At 45.2% G+C, this 24187-nt stretch overlaps 1 long non-coding RNA gene across 1 annotated transcript; it reads right to left on the bottom strand.

Moving 5' to 3' along the window:
- Positions 1 to 200: 200 nt before the first annotated feature.
- On the bottom strand, positions 201 to 23889 carry LOC115507488. Its single transcript, XR_003966666.1, has 3 exons — positions 23749 to 23889; positions 23445 to 23611; positions 201 to 733 (listed from the first exon to the last, which is right to left on the bottom strand). It is a non-coding gene; the product is annotated as an uncharacterized LOC115507488 (long non-coding RNA).
- Between the last annotated feature and the right edge of the window lie 298 nt (positions 23890 to 24187).

Consider the following 24187-nt stretch of genomic DNA (forward strand, 5'->3'; position numbering starts at 1 on the left):
ATGGGTGGGTGGATGGATGGATGGGCGGGCGGGTGGGCGGGTGGATGGGCGGATGGGTGGGCGGATGGCTGGATGGATGGGCGGATGGGTGGGCGGATGGGCGGATGGGCGGGTGGATGGGCGGGTGGTTGGGCGGATGGACGGATGGACGGATGGGCGGACGGATGGACGGATGGGCGGGCGGGTGGATGGATGGGCGGGTGGGTGGGCAGATGGGTGGGCGGATGGATGGATGGATGGATGGATGGGTGGACGGATGGATGAATAAGATATACAGGTAGAGAAGTAGGTAGGTAGACAGATGGTTTTGTGACCAGATGACACCTTCCACATGGGGAAAAGAGGAAAGAAAAAGAGAGTCTATGGATTCCCCCGTCTTGTGGTGCTGAAATCAAGTCACCTCATCATTCATAAAACCTTGATGGTTCTCACACTCCAGCTAATAATGGAAGAGTTACCACTCAGAAACTTAACTCTGTGTGTGTGTGTGTGTGTGTGTGTGTGTGTGTGTAAATCAAGGCAACAACTGAATTATTAAGGACTCCCCAGTAACCTCGCTCAGGACGCTGTAACAGAAGCCAGAAGATGCCATCAGAGACCCAGTAGCCAGATGTAGCTACTGATTACAAAAGACAGGATCTACACTGGCTACTGAGCCATTGAGGGTACCTACACACGCCAGCAGCTTCAGAAGGTGATCAGAAGGTGATCCGCAGCCTTCTGGGGAGGGGTTCTGTGGAAGGAAAGAGAAAAACATCAATCCTGGAAACTTATGGGGAAGTGGTATCAATGGATTTCAATTCCGTATTTTCTTTATTGACATAGCTGACAATAATCCCATGTATACAGTTTTAAAACAAAACTCTAGATTTATTCACTCAGTGTATATTGATTGAGTGATATTGAATCAAGGGCCAGATACTCTCCCAGGTGCTAGAGATCCAGCAGCAAACAAGAGATGAAAATCCCTGCCTTTCTGGGCACATGATTGTGAGAAAATCTACAACTGATTACCTGGCACGTGTTTGCAGTAAAATGTTATTATATGAAAAACTGATCAATTACAGTAAAGAAATATTTCCCCACGATAAATTGAGGATGATAAAGTTATTTCTACCAAATGTCTAACACACCAAAGAAACCTGCAAAAAAGAGATGTCACCAAGTATTCAAAGCAGCAGCTCGCCAGTATGTCAGTTCCAAGCTTTCCTCCCCTAATCCGATGTCGGGAGACAAAAAAGTTCGAGGATAGATGTCCTGTCCATGGATTCATTCATTCATTCATTCACCCCAGAAATGCCTACTGAGTGCCTTCTCCATACTTTCTGCTGGGCCCCGGAAGTGTGACACTGACCAGAGGCCCTGCACTCATAGAACTGAGTGTCTAAGATCCGAGGGGTGTGTAGGCAAAGACAAAAAAGAAACTCGATTGATATGTATGACCGTTTCACAGAATAATGGGACAGTAAAGAGGAATGCTATTTGCATAGGTAGTCAGGGAAAAGCCTCATTTGAGCAGATCCTTGGAGGAGGAGGAGGAGGAGGAGGAGGGAGGTGGAGAACCTGTCACAGACCTGGGGTGAGAAAGAACACCGAGGAGAGAGGCAAGAGTCAGAACAAAGTCCCCAAAGCAGGAAAAAGCCCGGTGTCTTCGAGAAGGCGCTCTCATACTGGCACATGACCACCGTGGCCAATTATTATTTTTGACTTTTAAGATTACTTAGAATCCTACCTTCTTATGAATTTAAAATGCTTTGGCTGTCACTTTGAAAAGACTGAGGAAAGTTATCATCAACTGGAAGAAAGCCTATACTTAGAACTTTAATTTTTTTTTAACGTCTATTTTTGAGAGAGAGAGAGAGCGTGAGCGGGTGAAGGGCAAAGACAGAGAGAGGGAGACACAGAATCTGAAGCAGGCTCCAGGCTCCGAGCTGTCAGCACAGAGGCCGACGCAGGGCTCGAACCCACGAACTGCGAGATCATGACCTGAGCCACAGTCCGGCGCTTAAATGACTGAGCCACCCAGGCGCCCCAATACTTAGAACTTTAAATCACGGCAATCCGACTGGACATGTAGCTAGACCACGGAATGACACTGAAATATTCGTGGCCAGGAAAAGCGCCTTTAAAAAAAACTGTGTTGGCTGTGAGAAAAGATGACCAGCTTTCTGGGAGTTCTAAATACATACATTTCAAAGGAATGATTTAACTATTTAATCACAGATGTCTAATTTTAAGACAGAAGCTACTTGCCAAGTTCTAATAATGGTGTTTCACCAGGTGGTTTGCTCTTAGGGGAGGAGGGTGAAATTTACAAGGTGAAGTAGGTTTTTGTTTGATTGTTTTTTTTTTTTTCCTTTTTCATTAAATTAAAACCAACTCTATGGTGAAGGACATTTTGGCCCTGCCTGAAAGCCCGGGCAGAAGTACCAAAGTGGAAAAAAAAAGACTGCTTGTGCAGGTTTGGCTGAATCTCACCCTCAATGTAAAATGAAGCATTTTATAGAACACGCCAATTTATTTTTCATAAGCCGCTAAGACTAAATGTTCATAACTCTACTTTTATGAATAACACTGACAATTACAGTGAAGCAAGGGTTCAGTTTGGTTAGTTTTAATGCCAAAATCCAAAGGATTATCTTTTATAAGTTTTGGTCCATATTTAAATTAGAAGAATGAATGATACTTTTAATTGTTAAAGCTTGCCCTGCCTATCCTCCAAATGTTCCTAAATTTAAAGAACTATGAAGTTAACGTGGTCTTTCCCCCCCTCCTTTTACACTTATCTAGGTAATACCAAAAGGGAAAACTAAGTAAGATTTTATTAAAGACTGTACTATAGATTAGTGTCAGCCACTAACACACTTTTAAAGTTTATTAAAATATAGAATAGAATATCTAAGGAATATACTATAACACAGAGTATTAACCAATAGTACATTTTCAAAGCGTAGGGCTACCTGGGCGGCTCAGTCGGTTGAACGTCCAAATCTTGATTTCAGCTCATGATCCCAGGGTTTTGGGATTAAGCCCCGCGTTGGGCTCTGCACTGAGTGTGGAGTCTGCCTAAGATTCTCTCTCCCTCCGTCCCTCTCCCCTAGTTGAGCACGCACTCAATCTGAGATGAAAACAAAAATTATTTTATTTTAATTTTTTAATGTTTACTAAGCATTAAAGAGATATAGAGAGAATGAGACAGAGCGTGAGCAGGGGAGGGGCAGAAAGAGGAGACACAGAATCTGAAGCAGGCTCCAAGCTCTGAGCTGTTAGCACAGAGCCCCACGTGGGGTTCGAACCCACAAACTGTGAGATCATTACCTGAGCCGAAGTTGGACGCTCGACCGCCTGAGCCACCCAGGCGCCGCCCCCCCCCGCCAAAAATAAAATTTTTAGATACAAATTTTAAAGAACCATTTTCAGAGTTTATAAGTAAAAGTCAAAGAAAAGGAATTGGGTCCAACTGAAAATGTCACATTATATATAATTCCATTATCTAGCAATTAAGAAGCCAGCTAAGCCCCAGGGACGGGTGACAAAACTATAACCAAGGTACTTGCTTCTCAAGTCTCATTCACGGTGCAAGCAAACAAAACAAAGACAACGGTTTAAAAAATTTCTGTCCATTCAAGCTAAAGTCCATTTATTCAAGGTGTACAGAATGGGAAAGGGAGTTTGAAGGAAGAAGACTGATGAACAGTGAAGCCTAACACCTGCTGTTGGAAAGCCTGGTTGGAATGGAGATAAAGCCCATTTCTTGAAATGTTAACCTAGAATTTGAAGAGCTCACTCTCCAGAATTAGAACAGGGGTGACCTATAAACCAAGTCAAGAAGTAAGGAAACCCACTGATGTTTCCAGCTAAGATGACAGATATAAAATGGCATTCTCATCAAAGTTCCACTAGAAATGAAAGAAACGCAGTGTCGCGGGTCATTCAACGAAACAAGAGTAGCCTTACCCTATCTCTTTTAAGGGATTATTGGGACAATTCTATTTGCCCCACCCCAAAGTATCACTGACTTTAGAAACTGTGGTTTTTGGAAAGAAATTTAACCCCAGGCACTGTATTTGGAAGTCAACAAAGAGGGATGAATAGAACGTTGACTTTCCCAAGTCAAAATGGTCAAGTTTGACTCTAGATGTCCCCTCCAATACCCACCCATGCAATTCCGCATATTTTAGTGCATGTCCCAGCAGCTTTCAGAAACTAAATAGGAATACAAATATATCTATGGATCTGACAGGACTCACCCCAGAAAGCTATTTTAACAAAGTCAGAGTTTACTTTAGAAAGCAAACAAAAATGGGGCGCCTGGATGGCTCAGTCGGTTAAGTGTCCGACTTCAGCTCAGGTCATGACCTCACGGTTCATGGGTTCGAGCCCCACATCGGGCTCTTTGCTGACAGCTGAGAGCCTGGAGCCTGCTTCCGATTCTGTGTCTCCCTCTCCCTCCCCCTCCCCCACTCATGCTCTCTCCCAAAAACGAATAAACATTAAAAAAAATTTTTTTTAAATGAACAAAAACGGCCTCCCATGGGGTAGATCTTATGTTAAGTGCTCTTAACACACACACACACACACACACACACACACACGGACATAAAGGCAGCTTTAAGAGGTGTTGCATATGTCTGTTACATCTCGATTGTGGTGATAGTATCGTGGGCATTTGCATATGTCCAAACTCATCAAACTGCATACAAGAAATACGTACAGTTCCTTGTCGATCAATCATATCCCTCCATAAAGTTGTTGACCAAAAACGCAAAAACAACTACCAAACTGCCTCCAGTGTGGTTGAGAACAAAAAGTCTAATGAACTCAACCGGCGGGCCCAGGGAAGAAATGTACACGTATATACACACCGGGCCCCATGGGGTGAAACTATGTCAGAGGAAAAAAAAAAAAAAAAAACCCGACCCAACCTTTTAAACACAGGTGACTAACTAAAGTACATTCTTGCGGACCTAGATTCCTTTTGGGTTACGTTAAGAGGTATGTGAGCCAGGGTCTCACCATAACCAGCACGTGGTTGCAGCCCATCCAACTCCTGCATACCTGAGATCCTGTGACCAGACGGACCAAAAACATTTACACCAGCTGATGGTCACTTGATTTTCGCATCGCTCTATTTAGTAAATTGCTCTGCAGGTCAACCTGAAGCCTGAGGTGAACATTTTCTGAGACGTTCCTGCTCAAGACATTTTTTTTTTTTTAAAGGACTTTGCCTGCCAGATAATTCTAGTCCGAACAGGCCTGGGAAGGGATGGGGTTGGCACGAGATCCTAAAACAAGCTTGCAAAGGCGAAACCACTTAGAGCCCATAAAGACAGACCCAGACTAGTTTCTTAAAAATACTATTTAGCAATTAGACACATGCCTTTAATCCTTCTCAACGAAAACCAAATTTTTTTGCTTTTTTACACAATCACTGGATGAAAACATGAATCATTTGGCTCATTAAAAACACTCAAGAGAAAAAGGATGGTCTTCACCTAAGGAACAGCCTTTTTTTTTATGGACAAGGTCCAGAAATTAATTGAACTTCCATCCATGTGCAAATATCTCTCTGTGTCACTCTCCCTCTCTCTGAAAGAAACCACTCAATTCACTTCATACAATGTCTGCAGGTGCGCAACTGCAGTGAGGAACTCTTATCACTGAAGAAGAAAGGTCATTTGCATTCTATCAATGGTAAGTAAAAAGAGAGTTAAGATCAAAACAAGGTGATTCTTCTGAACCTGTAATTACCAAACCAGGCAATTCGACCAAGATTCTGTGACTTAGCCCTTTACTTTGTCACAATTAACCCCCTGCTCCTTTTCCATTATTACTGGGGTCTTTCAAAATGTGTCAGTATCACAGACACGTAAGTGTTGCAGGTTTCATTCAGAATCAAATGTCCACCAGGCCTCTGCTTTCGCCGCGGCACCAAACTCCCTTTTGTCACCGAATGTGCTCACGGTGTGAAATTCTTCATTTGGTCTTTCTTTGCTCTTCCCATCAAGTTTCAGAGGATCTCCATTCCAGGAAAATTCTTACGTATCCTTATCCTTTAAACAATACATGCTTCCCAACTTAGTTTTATGGTACCTTTCTGTAACATTTGTGGGTGTTTATAGGAGCAAGCTATTTACTTGTAAAGGAGCCAGTTTCCTAACAGAAGTATAGGCCAGTGACAGCACGTTCCTATATAATCCCTTGCGGGTACCGAAGAGTCCTGGGCATTCAGGAAGGTTCTCCTAAATGCCTTCATTCCACAGGATAAGTAAGCAAGATCTACTGTGGTGCAATGAAAACAATTGAGACAACCGAACAAGTAACAGTGGAGGAGGGAAGAGAATAGAAGAAGGAAAAGAACAAAAGGAACATCCACATGTTACGGTTTCTTTGGCTCACGATGGTTTTACAATGAACTACACTGTAATCAAATGAAGCCTCTTCCGAAAATCATAGCTGTCTACCAGAAGTCGTACTGGACTTCAATTATTACGAGGTCCGTGGTAGTATGTTGATTTTTTAAATTATTGGTTTGGGTAAATGACTCATACCACAAAGGAAAAGGGAAGACGGCTAACGGATACGTGTGAAGGTTTGGAGGGGCCAATAATAACCGTTTGAAAAGATGGAGGGCTACATGTATATATCATGCTTGCTGATACTATCTGATGACCTAGCGGTTACAATACCCACAAGATATTCACCAGGGCAAACAGGATGATAACGTGGATTCTACTATGTAGCCAAGAGAAAACAGGAAAGTTGATGGAGATTTATAAAAGACTGTTCTGATGTGTGTTACACTGGGGAAAGGGACAGAATTGGATGTTTTTCAGTTTCTAGAGAATGGAAGAAAGACAGCCTTATAAAGTCCCAACCTGCACATCAAGTATTTGCTCCCAGAGCTATCTCCACCCAGTGGATGTGTGGCCACTTCAACTGGTCACAAAGAAACCAAAGGTAGGGGCGCCTGGGTGGCTCAGCTGGTTACGCGTCAGTCTCTTGACTTCAGCTCAGGTCATGAGCCCAGGGTTGTGGGATCGAGCCCCGCGTCGGGCTCTGCGCTGAGCATGGAGCCTGCCTGGGATTCTCTCTCTCTCTGTCTCTCTCCCTCTGCTCCTCTCCTGCTCATGTTCTTGCCTGCGCCCTCTCTCTCAAAATAAATAAACATTATTATTGGGCAGTACTGAGTTACTACCACCGAAACACTTTCTCTCCCTTCTTCCCTCATTAGTTGATGCTCGACTGGTCTACACTCAGTACGTTTTTGACAATATATGGATGATTCTGCAGAGTACATGTCAGCGTTTGAGAGACACTATCAATCTAATTAAAATGAGCCAGATTCAAAAAAATAACGAAGAAAATATCAAAGGATCAAGCTCTCAACTTAGAGGAAGAGGGCTACTTAAGACAGAGGGCCACTGGAAATGACAAAGAGTTAGGGCGCCTGGGTGGCTCAGTGGGTTGAGCGTCCGACTCCTGATTTCGGCTCATGTCATGATCTCACGGTTCGTGGGTTCAAGCCCCACATTGGGCTCCGCGCTGGCAAGTGCCAAGTGTGGAGCCTGCCTGGGATTCTTTCTCTCTCCCTCTCTCTCTCTCTGTCCCTCCCCGGCTCACTTGCACACATGCTCTCAGAAAAAAAAAAAAAGGAAAACGACAAAGAGCAAGGAGGAGAGACAGAGGTCAATACAGCCAAGAAGAAAAGGGGTGTAAGAGAAGCCCGACACCCAACTACAGCACCTAGGCACTCATCAATGAGGTAAGGCTTCCTGGGCTGTCCTGTTACACTACGTAGAAGAGGAAGGGTATCAGATCGAGAAAACCAGAAGTTGGGAGAGGAAGGATACAGTCGGAGTAGCCCTCCGGAGTTAAAAAAAAAAAAAAAAGGGGGGGGGGTCCGGGGTGGCTCAGTCGGTTAAGCATCCGACTCTGGCTCAGGTCATGATCTCACGGTCCATGAGTTCGAGCCCCGCGTCGGGCTCTGTGCTGACAGCTCAGAGCCTGGAGCCTGTTTCAGATTCTGTGTCTCCCTCTCTCTCTGAACCTCCCCCGTTCATGCTCTGTCTCTCTCTGTCTCAAAAATAAATAAACGTTTAAAAAAAAAAGTTAGCAAAGGTGAGCATCCAAAGTCTGAGAGAAAGGGAAGATTATTCACAGTCCTGAGCAAAAAGGCAAGAGATGAAGGAAGGAAGTCTTTCTTCCTGTGCAAGGTGGGGGAAGACACAGTGGCAAACTTTATCGCTAAGTTGAAAGGGGAAATAACAGAAACACAACTGCTGTTTATACTCATGGTAAGTAACACAAGGGAAATCTGGTTCCCCTTTCTGTGAGTGGAGAAAGGCGTCAGGAGAGACACTTGGCACTGAAGGATAATGTGCAACCTTGAAAGGACTGGTTACGGAGGACAGGAGAGGATGTGTCTACCGAAGCAGTGCCTTTCAGTCAAAAAGGAATAGCAAAACGCTCTCATTTACAGAAAACAGCAAGGCCCAAGAAGCTAGAAGATGGGGGCGCCTGGGTCACTCAGTCAGTTAAGCGTCCGACCCTTGATTTCGGCTCAGGTTACGATCTCACGGTTTGTGGGATCGAGCCCCGTGTCTCCTAGGGAGATGTGACAAGCCAGGAATGACCCCAACTCACCAAAGTCCAGAATCACCTGGTCCGCTTTACAACTCAACGATCCTAGCCCCACATTCATTCCCCTGCTTCCCGTTCCTCGCTGGCAGACGACGGCATTGAAACTATTCGAATTTCTCCCTGACAATTACGATTCATTCTGACATGAGCTCCCTTTTAAGTCCTATCCTGATGATTGAACTTTTGTGTCGTCTGGGGGAACAAACTGTTAAAATAAAAATCTATACAATGTAATTCTTTTCATGCTGAGAGGTCAAATTCATCCTACTGCTGTACTCACTAACAGTTAACATGCCCACAGGACAGCTATTGGGACCCCAGAACAGGGATGGAATAAATGGAGGGACTTCAAACGGCAGAATCTAGATGATTTGGTGAAAAACCAAAATAAAACAAAACCAAAAACAGGAGAAATTCCTTCCATTGACTTTCATGCTTGGGCAAAACCTCACTATCTCTGTGCCCTCAGAGGATTACATCTCCTGATTTTTCTAAGGTGAAAATAAACCTGAATGAGTTTTAAAACCATGAATAGAAAGTTTAGAAACTGGAACTCTCCAGACCCGAGTCAGGAAAACAAGTCACGATTTGTTTTCGATGTACAAGGATGGACAGACAGAAAACTCATAGGGAAATTGTCATTTTACCAACACAGCAAATGACAAGTTACAAGACAGCATTTTCCAAAGTGTATTCAACTTTGGAGTATTAAACCAAGAGACGAGTCCACACACACACACACACACACACACACACATACCACAGTCCTATGAATCTCTTAAAATTTGGGAAATGTTACTGAGGTACTCTATGCTTCTCTTGAAGTTTCAATACAAACATAAAAGGCTCTGAGAAGTCCTGCAGGAAAGAAACTTAATTTAATGTTGTTCAACCCAGTGTTTCCTGAACTTATTCAACCAGAGAAGTTTTTCCCTGTCTTCTGAAAACATGTTTTGTGAAAGGCCATCCTAGGGAGTAAAAAAAGGCTACAACGGTCCCCACGTTGTTCATCATGTCAGCTGGGGAGAACTTTGGTTGGCAACAGACCCATCAGAAAGAAAGAGGGATATGAAAGAAAGAGGGCCACTGAATGTGACAAAGAGCAAAGAGAACTGTCAGTCAACATAGCCAACGAGGAAAAAGGTGCCAGGCATGGACGGACCAACCTTCTTAGCTAAGTAAACCCTAATGGCACCTGCCTTCAGCTCTTTAGTGTCCTTTCAAACCATGAGTTTCAGGCGTCAGGACTCAACTAAGCACTGTGTAGTATCTTTTGTGTTTGTTTTTGTTTTGTTTTGTTTTTGAGAGCTAGAGAGAGCACAGATGAGCAAGAGAAGGGTGGGCGGAGGGGGAGGGTTGGAGAGAGAGAAACTGCCCAGCGCAGAGCCCAGCGCAGGGCTCGATCCCGCGAACCGTGAGCTCATGACCCGAGCCGAAATCGGGATTCGGACACTTAACCGACCGAGCCACCCAGGTGCTCCAGGACTGTTTGGTATCTTTTAAAGAAAAGTTGACAATAATCCAGGGCACAAGATTTCACGTATCATGAAACGTGGCAATGTTGATGGAAGCCACAACGCAACTAATGGAGTTAAGCTCTAATGGAGTTAAGTATCGCGCCATCAGTAAGCACGCCTGATAGGGAAATCACATAGTAAATATCAATATCCGCTGCGAATACGATGTTTACGGGCTACCGTGGCTCTTTCACCAAATGAGTCTTTGGCCCTTAGAACATTCTCGTGAAGCCTGGGGTTGTATTACTACCCTTCTAGACAAGGGGAAACAGGATTAAAGACCATCACCGCGGGCAGCTCGTATGCAAACAGAGGAGACTCTAGTAAGTGACAAACCAATGAGCAAAGAACCCTGGCCAAGTACCCAATGACATGAATTTGGGGAAGCAACAAGGTACAGTAGGAAGAATGGTGACCTCTCCCCAAGAAGTTCGGGGCTCTGTGATCCAGGCAAACAGCTTGGCTTCTCTGGGTTGCAGCGTGTGCCCCAAGAAAATGAGGGGAATATTGATCCTACCGATAACGGGATGGCGGAGATGATCACACAAAATGAGGTTTACCAAAGTACTCTATCAATGTCCCCGTGCTCTGCAAATAGAGTTACTTCTCTAACGGTGGTAGAATCTGAAGGTGGGATTTTCATCTTTGCCATGTGAACCCTGCTGCAGAGGCTTTAGCCCTCCCTCATCATCTGGCGAGTGCTACAGGAGTTGTGTTTAAGTGCCGATGTTTCTACACGAGGCAGGTAGCTGGCCCCACAGTGCTGGACAAGATCTGTCTGGAATCATCTGTTTCAATGCCCTGGAAACAGGAGGAACTAAAACTATCCCATCTATTACGTTCAGTTTAACTTGGGTTTCTCATCTGTGCTAGAAGGTTATAGATCTATCCCCCCAAAATTAAACTTTCATCAGGTTTTTTTTTTTCCCTAAGAGAGGCCAAGTCTTTATTTTGTCAAATAAGGGCATTTTTAAATGCTCCATCTACTAGCATCGTGATCGCTCATTTTTTTAAGTTGTTTTTAACTGAGGAATAACACACCATAAAGGGCACCTATTTAAAGCATATAATTTGATTAAGCTTTGACATGTGTCCACACCTGTGAAACTATCACCACAACCAAGATAGTGAAATTATCCACCAGCCCCAAAGTTTCCCTGTGCCTTCCTGTAATCCCTCCCACTTACCACCCGAAGCAACCAGGAATCTGCTGTCATTATGAATTTCTTTTGCATGTTCTAGAATTTTACATAAATTGAACCACACAGTGTGTCCTCTCTTCTGTCTGGCTTCTTGCACTCAGGGTGGGGTCCTCTATGTTGCGGACTACATTAATAACTCACTTCATTTCGGTCTTGAGTGGCATCCAACATACGGATACACCATAGTTTGATGATCTATTCACCTGTTGATGGACATCAGGGTTGTTTCCGGTTTTTAGCATTACTTATAGGAGCAGAAATGTCTGCACCATACGGTAGGTGTATGTTTAATATCGTAAGACTTTGCCAACGGTCTTCCAAAATGTGTCATTTTACGTTTCTACCGAAATGTATTAGGAGAGTTCTAGATCATCCGCAAACTTGCCGACCCTCAAATGAATGATCACCTGGTGTTTCGGTTTGCATTTCCCTCATGACGACTGATGGTGAACATCTTTTCATCTGCAGATCTGTCATTTGTCTCTCTTCTTGGGTAAAGTGTCTATTCAAACCATTTGCCCCTTTTTTCTAGGCTGTGTCTTCATTATTGAAAACTCCATCAGCTTTAATGGGTGGTGCAAAAGGGACACCTAAGAACTCGGGTCGAAATTTCACATTAATTCACGGGTCCCCGAGAGGATCAAAAAACCTCACCAATGCCGAACTAAAATACTGTCCAAATGTTAGGACAAACTTGAAATTCTTTTAAAGCTAGAAAAGGGTGGGATTATTTTTACTGGTATTGCCGCTAACTCTACAGAGGCTCAGAGCTCCATCACTGAACAAAATAATCCTATTTCCACACGTCGCAGTAGTACCTAAACCATCTCAGTTCTTCCTCAGCGCCATCAGCTAAGATTCCCCAAAGTTCCTGTCCCCAGGGCCACATTTCACCCTTTGTGCTCAGTGTGTTCTAATCCCTGAAGATTCCATTTTGCAAAAGGAATTTCTCGTGTCAAACTCGTGCCCACGTTCAAAAAGCGACGCAAGGCCAAACCTCTTTCGCACTTGTTTGTGCAATCAGTTATGGCTACAGTCTTCCTTTAAGATCTACAGAGTAGGCTAGTTTGAGGGCAGCTACAGGCTTTCCTTTGAGGAAAAGCAGGCCGGGTTCTGCCGTGCGGGGCCATTGGTTCGCAGCTCAATTGTTACAGTTGATGTGGGTTTCCTTTTAGATGCCTGGAAAATGACTCTGCTGACCACATCCACATTCTGAAATACTTTTTGAGAACTTGTAACCAAACTGCAGGAACTGACTCATTTTGCAGCGCCCAGACACCACACAGGCGTTCCAGAATGGACTCCAGTCAAAGGCAGAAATAGCAAGGCCTTAGAAGACAGGCAGCAAATGGTCTATTTATATGGGGGAGACAAGGGGGGAAATCCCGGGATGCATGGGGCAAAACGGCGCAAGCCCCGGGAGACCATCGGAGGTGACCGGCTTTAGAAAAAGGACCAAAGAGAACACACGACTTCATGAGTTAACACATGTGTTGCCCTCAAAGCTAGAAGTCAGAGACCAGGTGGCAAAGGGACCTTAACATCTAGCTCTCTATCTTTCACCTAGAAAGCAGATTGAGACACGTACACAGGGGAATTTGGGGGCCACTGGGTCTCAACTCCCATTCCTGAATTCCTTGATAAATCAGGAACACACCCCCGCCCCCCATGTCTCAGGAGCTAAACGGGAATGGACCCCCAGGTCGAAGATGACAGAAGTCACCTGGGCTTCAGACCAGAAATCTGCAGGTACCCTGGGGGGAGCGGGGGGTCTCCTACCTCCTTCCTTATCTACTTCTACACCTTTCTCTCTCAACCCCCAAGCTCATCCAAGGGGGCTGGCTTCCACAGGAAGTGCCAACTCTCAGCTCCCTTTCTCCCAGTCCAGAGTTCCCACCTCCGGGGGGGGGGGGGGGGGGGGAACAAGAGCAAACCAGGCCCTCCTCGGGCAAACACTCTGTGTTCCCCAATTACTAATTTCTCCAACCCGCAAGTGAAACTCTCAATCTCTCAGTCAGTTTCAGCCAGAGGCAGTGAGGAAATCCGGTCCAGTTGAACTAAACTATAAATGACAAAACCAGTTAACTCTTTTCTGCAGGTGGGGTCCCTGGCTCAAAGAATAGGAGTGCTAACCCAAATGCATAACTAACTAGTGGAAAGTCAGGCGAGGCGGTAAGAAAATAAAGTCTCGGGGGGGGGGGGGCGGGTGAAGGAAGATAAACGTGGACAAGACGTACAAACAGCTCTCAAGCCCTGTGGCGCGGTGCGTGCCGTTAGACCTGGTTGCGGGGTCCAATGTCGGTAAAATGACGTGTATACGCATTTTACGTCCGCTCTCACTGATGCCACGTCTGTTAACACAAAAGGGAGGACTTCTAACATCAGATGATGACAGAGCGGATGATGACAAGGGACGGCAACCCATCTGCAGCAATCGACTCTATCTTTAAGAAATTGCAAAAAAAAAAATGGCTTTAACAGTTATTTAAAAGACAGTAAGTAGATGCACCTGCATTCCTCCCGACTGAGCAACTGTTCTGACTTTGGCACACTCCCTTCCTGCCTCCGATTGTAGAAAAGTACGGTGGAACACAGCCTTTTCACCTGTATCGGGCAGATTTTCATATACAATTGAGAGGACATCTATCAAGGAAGTGAACATAAAACTAAGGGCCCCCAAAAAGAAAACCCGGAGTTTTTGACACAGAGTTACGTGGAAACCAGGGAAGTTACCAATCCTCAGCTGTTTCACTGAGTATAAAATCAGCACAGACATGCCCCTTGGGGAGTGAAGCATTAACCCACTTTTGGCTCCTTGGCTGATAAGGAGTTGCTAGCTCAACTTTCTCTCTCTGTCTCCCTCTTTCCTCCTCCCAAGGTTTTCAGGTAATTTAAATGACAGAAGTGGCATTTTATCTAAAGAGAGCCCTGTGTAACTTGTACACAACTCCAGTTATGAGGCACCATGGGCTGGTCTCTCTGGGATCCCTACATAAAATCACCCATACTCTCGGAACGCCATCCTCCTTCTCTCTAGTTAGTTATCGTCTCCTACCTTCCAGCAGCTTCTGTGGCCAACAAGGCCCTAGGAGACCTGATATTCACTACCTCCCAGACCTCATCTGCTACCTTCCCCCTTGCTTACTGTTCCACACTGGCCTCTTTTCTTAAGAGTTTTTTTCAAGTTTGGGGTGCCTGGGTGGCTCAGTCGGTTGAGCATCTGACTTTGGCTCAGGTCATGATCTCGCGGTTTGTGAGTTCAAGCCCCGCGTCGGGCTCTGTGCTGACAGCTCGGAGCCTGGAGCCTGCTTCGGATTCTGTGTCTCCCCCTCTCTCTGCCCCTCCCCTGCTCACTCTCTGTCTCTGTCTGTCTCTCAATAATAAACGTTAAAAAAATAAAGTTTCTCAAGTTTATTTATTTATTTTTAGAGAGAGAGAGAGAGAGAGCAAGCGGGGTAGGGGCAGAGAGAGAGAGAGAGAGGGAGGGAGGGCGAGAGAGAATCCCAAGCAGGCTCCACGCTGTCAGCGTAGAGCCCGACGCGGGGCTCGAACTCATGAACCGTGAGATCATGACCTGAGCTGCAATAAACAGTCAGGCACCTAGGTGACTGAGCCACCCAGGCGCCCCAACACTGGCCTCTTTTCTAACTCATGGACATACCAAGCTTGCCCCCAACTCCACTGGAGTGGTTTTTGTCTTCTCTGCCTACAATCCTTTTCCTCCGCATACCCGTGGGTAAGTCTCTGAGCAAAGTATCACGACATCAGAGAGGCCTTTCCTGAGAGCCCCGGATAAGCCGCTCTTCCTGGACCCCTCGGGTACTCCTCTGTCTGACCTAAGTACCTACTGACACCTGGCTGTCTGCCTCCCCCCGCTGCCATGCGGGCAGGAACCCTGTGCACGGTCGTATTCCCAGACCCAAAACACCACCCGGCACGTGGGAGGTGTGCAACACGTTTTTGCAAAATGCACATTTCTCTGCCAATTGTTCTGCGACAAGCCTATGAAGTCTAGTCGGCACCTGGGACAATTCCTGTTAACCCCTCACCCAAACGCCCCGTACTTCAAGGGCCGGGTGGACGGAGGTTAAAGGAGAGCCCATATCCCCAAGCATTAGAATGCAGGCAGGACCGGGGGGGGGGGGGAGGAAGAATAGATTCCTTATGGGTAGAAGAGAAGGAAGGGTTTTACCTTTGCTGCTGTGTGGTCAACCCTCTACCAGAAAACACACACGGTTTGTGCCAGGACAAAGAACCTGAATGGTTAGTTATGTGTTGTTGTTGGTTTCTCCCCCCGCCCCCCCAAAAAAACCGAGCCAAATGACTCCCAGGCTAAAAATCACCAAGTGTGAGGGGCGCCTGGGTGGCTCAGTCGGTTAAGCGTCCGACTTCGGCTCAAGTCATGATCTCGCGGTCTGTGAGTTCGAGCCCCACGTCGGGCTCCGTGCTGACAGCTCGGAGCCTGGAGCCTGCTTTGGATTCTGCGTCTGCCCCTCCCACGCTCATGTTCTGTGTCTGTCTCTCAATAAAAAATAAATGTTAAAAAAAATTTTTTTAATAAAAAAATAATCACCAAGTGTGAGTACAAATCCTCCTCCCTCCGTATCTTCCTCTCCCCAAAAGAGAGGGTATCCCTCGTTGTTCCCATCCCTACTGAAAGATGTTTTCCAAAATCTCACAATAAATTTAATTGAGGGCACAGCAGGATTTCGCCCCCCCCTCCAAATTAGCCTAAATCCTACGTAAAAAATCTTTTCCAACACATCGTTGCGGTCTCTTCATGTGCTCCAAACAGGGAAAGGAGTTGAAAGCTTGGGGCTTCTTAGACTGTATTTCCTGCCACATTCCCTACTAGGGGGCCCTTCCTCCGCCACCATCAAAAAAGAAAAGAAAGAAAGACCATTTCTCTGCATTATTTTCCTGTCACAAGCCTTTTCTCTCCCTTACTTTAAAAAAAGAAGCCTGGCTGTCAAAGGAAGATGCTTAAAGACTTTTATGAATGTCAGCCTGTGAAATGTGCCTTGTCGCAAAAATGGCAAAGGATCAAATGAAAGATGGAGTCACTGAGGGGAAAGGAACAAAGAGTGGGCTGCCTTCCCCTAATGGACCCTCACACTGTCCTTTCTTTCATCTGTCTGCAGGTAGGCGTTGAATGAGTTATGTGAGAATATGGATAAAGGAAGGGGGGGGGAGAGTGGGAGTGAGGGAGGGGAGGAGGGAGGGAGGAAGGAGGGAGGGAAGGAAGGAAGGAAGGAAGGAAGGAAGGAAGGAAGGAAGGATTATTATATCCTCCTATATCCTCCTACGGGCAAGGTCAATCCAAGGCCAAGAGATGTTTTTAAAACATTTCTTTTTTTTTTTTTAATTTATTTTTGAGAGGAAAGCTGGAAAGTGGGGTAGAAGCAGAGAGAGAGACAGACAGAGAGAGACAGAGAATCCCAAGCAGACTCCACAATGTCAGCGTACAGCCCGACGTAGGGCTCGAACCCGCCCATCGTGAGATCGTGACCTGAGCCGAAGTCAGAAGCCAACTGACTGAGCCACCCAGGTGCCCCGAGATTTCAAAGCACCCTGAACCTGTCAGCTTGGGTAGCTTGCCCTCACCTTCCAAGTCAAATTCTCAAGCCACATTTGAAAGAGGAGGAAAATTCTCAAATGTGAACCCCCTCTCCCACACTCTGAAAATGAACTCCTCATCCAAACATAGGCTTTTGATGCACATCGGTTCCTGCAATTCTTTGCTCAGCAGTTTCGCCCTCCTAGACAGCACCCAGAAATAGATGCAGATAAAGGAGAAAGACATCAGTCACTGCGGATTCGTACTCGTTTTCCATTTCTAGGGATTAATTCCACGCCAGAGAGAAGAATCTCCAGAAAGGTTAATAACCGTGCATCCCTGGGACCCAAAGGCTCACAAACTTCTCAGTTCCACCCCCACTTTCAAGTGAAAACATTCGAGAAAAAAAAAAAAGCAGGGGAAGTTACATGAGTAAATTTGTGAAGCGCGTGAGATCAAATGAAAACAAGGAATTCCCCTCCTGGCCTTTCGTGGCCTAATTTAAACTCATAACACACAAATGACTAAAACTGCCCCCGTTGATCTGTGAAATAAGAAACAGAAAAAGTCAACTGTGTATTTCACTATTGAGAGGGCCAGGCTCGGAAGACGTGACACTTTGCAGAATAGAAATGAGAAGACCATTTCTGAGACTTTCAGGTTCAGTCAACTTTTATTCTGCTTTTCTGGTCCCACAGCTTACCGGGTGAATGGCCCTACGCACGTTCCTTTACCCCTGTGCCTTAGTGTCCTCATCTATGAAACGGGCCCCCCCAAATCGCGCCAGTGGGATGTCGAGGGGATTGAAACGGTCAGCGCGGACAGAGTGCTTATAACGGCGCTCTGTTGTAACAGAAAAAGAAAGACACATACCTTAGAATGGATCCACAGGCCTTGCGACCCAACTGAAGCCTGTTCCCAAAAGGATCCGGGAAGGGCACTCAAGTGTGTGAAGCACCATGATTCCAGGGACCACAGCAGGTGCTTTACACGTGGTTCTCTCGTTTCCTGCCATAGCCCCGTGAGCCTGTGAGTCCTGACCCTCCACTCTCGAGGGCTTCTGGAAATAAATGGACTCATTTACTCACCTAGCGAGGGGCAGGATGCGCTTAAAGCACAGGTCAGTTGGTGCCCAAAGGCTAGACCTCTGGGGGAGCAAACGCTTCAATGGGTGCCGTGAACGGGCACCTTCTTGGGGTCACCGTAACCACTGCCACGTACTTGATCCACTCACTAGACAATGCCTGGAGGTTTGGAGATTGTTTCCCCAGGTGATCAGAACTTTGAAAGCACCCTGGAAAGCTTCGCTGGGCTCGTACAAACTCAACTCAGTTTGTCTCAATTGTAAGACCTTCGGGTCTCACTTTACACAGATGTCACACACATCCTAACGGAGAGAAATCGATGGGCTTTCATTGAAAAAGCCTTTATCCATCTACTTTTAAGAGAGGTGGGACAACAAAGCATTCTTCCAATGCCACCACCAGCAATGGGTTTTTAGTGGAACAGGTGCTTATGGAGAATTAAAGTCTTCCAAGGCAGAAAAAGAAGATCCTTTAAAATAAAACCTTACCTTCCTTTTCACAATCGATGACTCCACCTTCTACCTTAAAGGAAGCCGTTACACTGTGCTTTTAAGCAAGGTATTACTTTATCATCGAAAGCAATGAGAAACTATTTTGCTATTAAAATGTAACGAAGAAAAACAAAATGTCCCAAATATTATATCGACTTACAAAAGCATATTATATTCAATTTTACAGGCATCTCATCTGTTCTTTTAGGAATTAATTTAAAGAAAGAAAATCAACTATGTAAATGCTCTAAATACTTTGGAATGTGCAAACCAGAATCAATACAGGATATTATGGCAATAGGTTATAGTTGAGAACTTAGGAACCTGGCCCACAAACTGTCCAAGATTTGATCACTTATATTCTTTTTATGTTTTTTAAAGTTTATTTACTTTGAGAGAGAGAGACAGAGACAGACACAGAGAGAGATCGAGCAGAGGGAGGGGCAGAGAGAGACAGAGAGAGAGAGAGAATCCCAAGCAGGCTCTGCACCATCAGGGCAGAGTCTGATGTGGGGCTTGAACTCACAAAATGTGAGATCATGACCTGAGCAGAAACCGAGAGTCACATGCTTAACCGAATGAGCCATCCAGGGACCCCTAATCACTTACATTCCTTAGTGTAATTTTGTAGAATTGTCTTATATTGAAATTTTTCTTAATTTCCAACCTCCCAAAATAATACTGGTACCAGGTGGGTGAGTTTAACATGTTAACCCCTGGAAACATGAGTTTCCATGTTTTCACTGGAATAAAAATTTTGCATGGTTCCCCAGCTCCCTATCTAGATTGAAGGCAGTTCACAAAGCATGGAAGTATTTTACTTTGCATATCCTCCTTAGTCCTTTAAAATACGCTTGATTTTAAAAATCCTCAATGATTATGTTCAAATTTGGCTAGTTTCCTCTCCTGAATGAAGCCATCAGTTCTCCGAATACTGACTGCACAATCAAAGCTGTTGAAGAAATTCTCGTGGCTGTGAATACAAAAATGGTAACTAATAAGTAAGAGAAGTCCAATGGGCAGAAAAAATTTCATTACCGACAGCAGCCTGAGACTGATGGGAGGGACTATCAGACGGAGATCAAAGAGAAATAAATCAAAGATCCCTACATTCGTTCAAAAATAACATTTCTGCTAGTGATTGACTGAACTGGAAAACGAACACAGAAGTAATACATCAGGGAGAGACAAGTGCTAAGAGGAAAAATGAAGCAGGGTAGAGGGACAGAGAATTTGGGAAGGAGAATGGGGAGGTTGCTCTCAGCTTGGAATGAATCTTTTTTAGCCCTAGAAATGCATAGGTATTGAAGAGACACCTTATATACTTGTTTGAAAAGTGCTGTTAACAAGTTTCCTTTTGTGGGGCACCTGGGTGGCTCGGTGAGTTAAGCAACCGACTCTCGATCTCAGCTCTGGTCATGATCTCGCGGTCATTCAAGGTCATGCAGGTCAAGTTCCACAGACTGCCTGAATCCGCCCCCCCCAAAAAAGGGCCCTTGCTTTGTCCCAACGTGGCTCCCATGCCAGCGTGCTCACCCCCTCCGAGGTGACCCCATGCCCTCCACAGGGCCCGCACCGCCTGCTGGCTCAGGGGCCCAGAAAATGTCTATGAAAAGACTTTTCCCTGCTACTCAAGACTGTTTCCTTGGGGCTGAGGAAAGAGTTGTTTCGTGTGTCTTAATTTTTCAAGATCAAGAAGTCCTGCTGCCTGCTGGTGGAGATCAATGCTGGCAAGCCTGTAAAGAGATTAACAGCCTCTCACACCCCTGGAGCTCCCAAACTCCCACCCAGGAGGACCTGGGAGAAGCATTGCACTGCAGGCTCCTGGCCGTGACCACGGGGGCGAGGTCATCAGCTTCTGATGACAGCAGGGCACCGGGTGACCTAGGAATCAGGTAAGTAGCTGACCCGCCCCTCTGACTCAGCCAAGGCGTCCTGTGCCACCGGCGTCTCTCAGACCTAAGTGGGCTCATTTAAGGGCAGACCGCGTGGGCGGTGTCACATTGGGCAAGTCGCCTCCCCATTGCGTGCATCAGTTTCCCCGCGTAAAACAGGGGTGAACGGATTGGCGATATTCACTTTTTGCGAGGATTCAATGTAAGTTAAGGTAGGTAAAGCATTTGATACGTCTAGGGGCCAGAACACTGCTGTGGGCGTCAGTGATGCATTTACATCAGTGCCTGGCACATGAGAGGAGCTCAATGTGTTGTCAGTAATTAGAGGTCCACCGACCTGTATCGGACACTGTGATCATCACGATGACAATCTGATAACGGTAACAGGGGGACTCTTCTACCTGTGAAAACTCCCGGGGGGTCTGGTACAGCACTCCGTAATCAAACACCAGTAAACCATACGAACGCTTGTACTAAGTGGGATAAATAGAGACTATATATAAATAGCCTCCCCCCTCAGTTCAGGTCATGGTTAATGACCAAATAAATAGTCAAAACCACTTAGGAGCAGAAAATAGGAAGCCCTTCAGGCATGGAAAATCCATGACTCCCTAATTAATCTATGCCTAACAGTACCTAAACCACCCCTCCCCCCTCCAAATACAGGGCACCATAAGAGACTCGGTCAACCGAGTCACTTCTACGAACGGCAGGTCTTAAAGTAGTTTTTCACTACAGGACGAAATACTTGGGTTTTACCACCATTTCCAGGGTACAACCTTCTTTCCCACAGGAAACAGACAAGCTATCAAAGGGCAAATAACTGACTTCAAAACATGTGCCTTAAAAGAATACAGTGTTCTCCGCAGTCAGCCCAGAGGAGATGAAGAAACGTGCTATGCCAAAGTGGTTAAAGGATCTTGCCACCAAAGGATTTGCACCAACCCATGGAAGCCGACCTCTCCCGCCTCTTTATTAGCCCCATATGTTGTTATTTATCTTCCCCAACTTTTCGGACCCCTTTCCGTGGATTCTATTCCTCAAGTATTTGCTTTGTTCGAAACCTGTGTTTACCACTCCCATGGCGATCCGGACACAAAGGCGAGTCAGGAAGACATGGAATGAACGGAGGTACTTAATGTTGCTTCATGGTTTTTTCCCATTCTCATTATCCTCCTACTCAATGAGACTGTAGTGGGAGGTCTGAATGACATTTCCAAACCGAGAACTTAAAGCTACATTTCAACACCCAACCCCTCAGTTGTCATAGGAACAACACTAGGCGGCTTATCTAGATTCTAACAAACAGCCACTTGTTTCGCTAAGAAATTAAGCCTCCTCCCCCGATCAAATATATACACACACCCCATATACCTAACCTTAAAAAAAAATACTTCTGGATAAAACTGTATACTACACCAAAAACTTAAGAAACAAGCCCAAAGGGAGCATGTTCATATCCCTGAGTATGCAAATATCAAATGCTATTTGTGAGAAATTGTTTTGAGGTCTGTCACTTGACCTGCATACCTTCAGTCTGTAGTTTTTACAAGCCCCACAAAGCCAAGGTGCTCGTATCTTTTCAGAGCACACAAAAATAATACTCTCCATAACCCCAGCAGAGAAGTCAGGGCTTCCATTATATTTTTATCACTCAAAACAACAGCTTCTCAGTGGATGAGTAAAACCTAATACTTAGAGGCTTTTTTTTTTTTCTCATTAAGCATGGCAGTAGCCAGATTATTAAATCATCAAGTTTTGCCCAGGTATTTACATGAAATACAGAGCTCAAGGTAACTGCGAATCACAGAACACAAGCTAACAATTGGATAGAAGTTACCTGTAAATATCTCAAACCTATAAATTCAGGGGCTTCAGGGAAACCAGGAGAGTTTTTCCTGTCCTCAGCCACACCTTAATTAAAGTCAAATAACCTGTAACAGTCACACGTTTGGATCACCAATCTGGTTTGCTGGCCATGTTCACGTTGCTTTTTGTTTCTTTCTTTGAAACTAAATCCTGATACCGGAGTTTTGAGAGCTCTTAGTCTGAGCAAAATAGACCTTACAAGTCATCCTGTTTTTTATGATACGTTTTTCTCCTTTTCAAGTTAAGGATTTTTAAGATTTTGAAAGTAACGGAATGGGAAGCAAAAGTCAGATGGGCAGATTCGACTTTCAATTTGGCTTAAGGTACTTAAAGACAGAAATCAACAGCATTATGTCCTACAGAACCCCAAACGTAACCACTCTGTCAGTAACGGTTTTAATTATATATAGTCACTTTCATAAAGGAACATCACCAAAACTACCTATATCATTGCTAGCAGTTAAATAACAACATTTTTTTTCCTGTCGGATTCTATAAGGAGACATCACATGGTTGCTCGTAGTGACCAATAAGAAACTAGTAAGATCAGGTAGCCACCCCCCCCCCATTCTTACTATATTTTCTTATTCTAGTCCCCCTTCCCGGCACAATCATTCTTAAAAAGCCAAATCAAGAAATCAGACACTTTAAAATGTAAAAAAAAACCTATTACCAGCTTAATCAGCCCCTCGCGATCGGTAGGAAATGTTTCCAATGCATTACTTAAACTTTCATTTTGTAGAGTTCTAAGTAAATAGTTGTCATCCTCGGGTAGAGGGAGGGCCAGGAGGGCAAGCTGGGGAATTCTGAAAGCAACCCTTCAAATATTATACAGACTATTCAGACTAAATGGAAACCTATACCCATGGACTATCAGTGCCCCAACTCTACCAAACAGCCCGTTTGATTTGTGTCTCCCCACTAAAAAGAAAAAGGGGGAGGGGAAGCCAACTGGTTATATGACATGTATTTGTCTAAACCGGCAAAGCCCAGCTCATCATCTTTGTTAATAACCTGGCTTCTTCTCAGACTTTATGGTATATTCCTGGGCGACTTCTTTCGAGAATTCCTCCCTGTTTATGTGTTCTCTGGTTCAACACAGTTGTTAGGGGTCTGTGAACAATTTTACAATCCCCACGTACACCATATGATATCTATTAGGGAGTGATGCCACTTTTCACTTACCAATTCTGGATAAAGCAGTATTTCCTGGTGACAGAATGCTGCTGCTTCCGTTCGCTACAACTCCCTCTTCACAGCTTGATAAATCTGATTATAAAATGTCTTTGTTCCAGATCACACGAGGCGCTTTTCCTGCGAAAGTTTTCTAAAGAGTTAACTGCATTTCATTCCTGTTACAAAACGAACAAGAACAAGGGGTGGGGGGGGGTGGGGAACAGGGAGTTAAGTCCACACAAGTTCCTGGCAAAAAAATTTTAGCTGCATTTTTCTGAGTTTAATCAGTAAGCTATATTAAAGTGACAGTTACCAGTTCGGGGAGCCAGAGTTTGATCAAGTCGGCCACCACCGGTGTTGGGTGTCTTCTAGTGATGTGCAGACCCCAAGGAAGAAGTCACTTGGTCATCTATCACATGTAGCTGAATCACTGGACACCCGCCACCCCCCCCCCCCACACCTCCACCCTTGTTGAGCAGCACTCCGGGCAGGATGGTGGCTGGACACCCAAAGCAGGACCTCTTATAGGGACCCGCCAATTAGCTGCTGACCAATCACAGACAGCACCTAGTACCTAAGTCACATGACAGGGCAGTCCCTATGACTGCAGGATTTCTGAATTACTGGGGTTACACAAAGGACACTCATTCAGGAAAAGAGAAAAAAAAAAAGCCATAAGCCGAAACAGAAAACGCCCAGGCTGTGACAACTCCGGCTTTAAAACAGGGAACACCCGAACTTCACACAGACCG

Source organism: Lynx canadensis, chromosome X (assembly GCF_007474595.2).
Source record: "Lynx canadensis isolate LIC74 chromosome X, mLynCan4.pri.v2, whole genome shotgun sequence".
NCBI classification, from domain to species: domain Eukaryota; kingdom Metazoa; phylum Chordata; class Mammalia; order Carnivora; family Felidae; genus Lynx; species Lynx canadensis.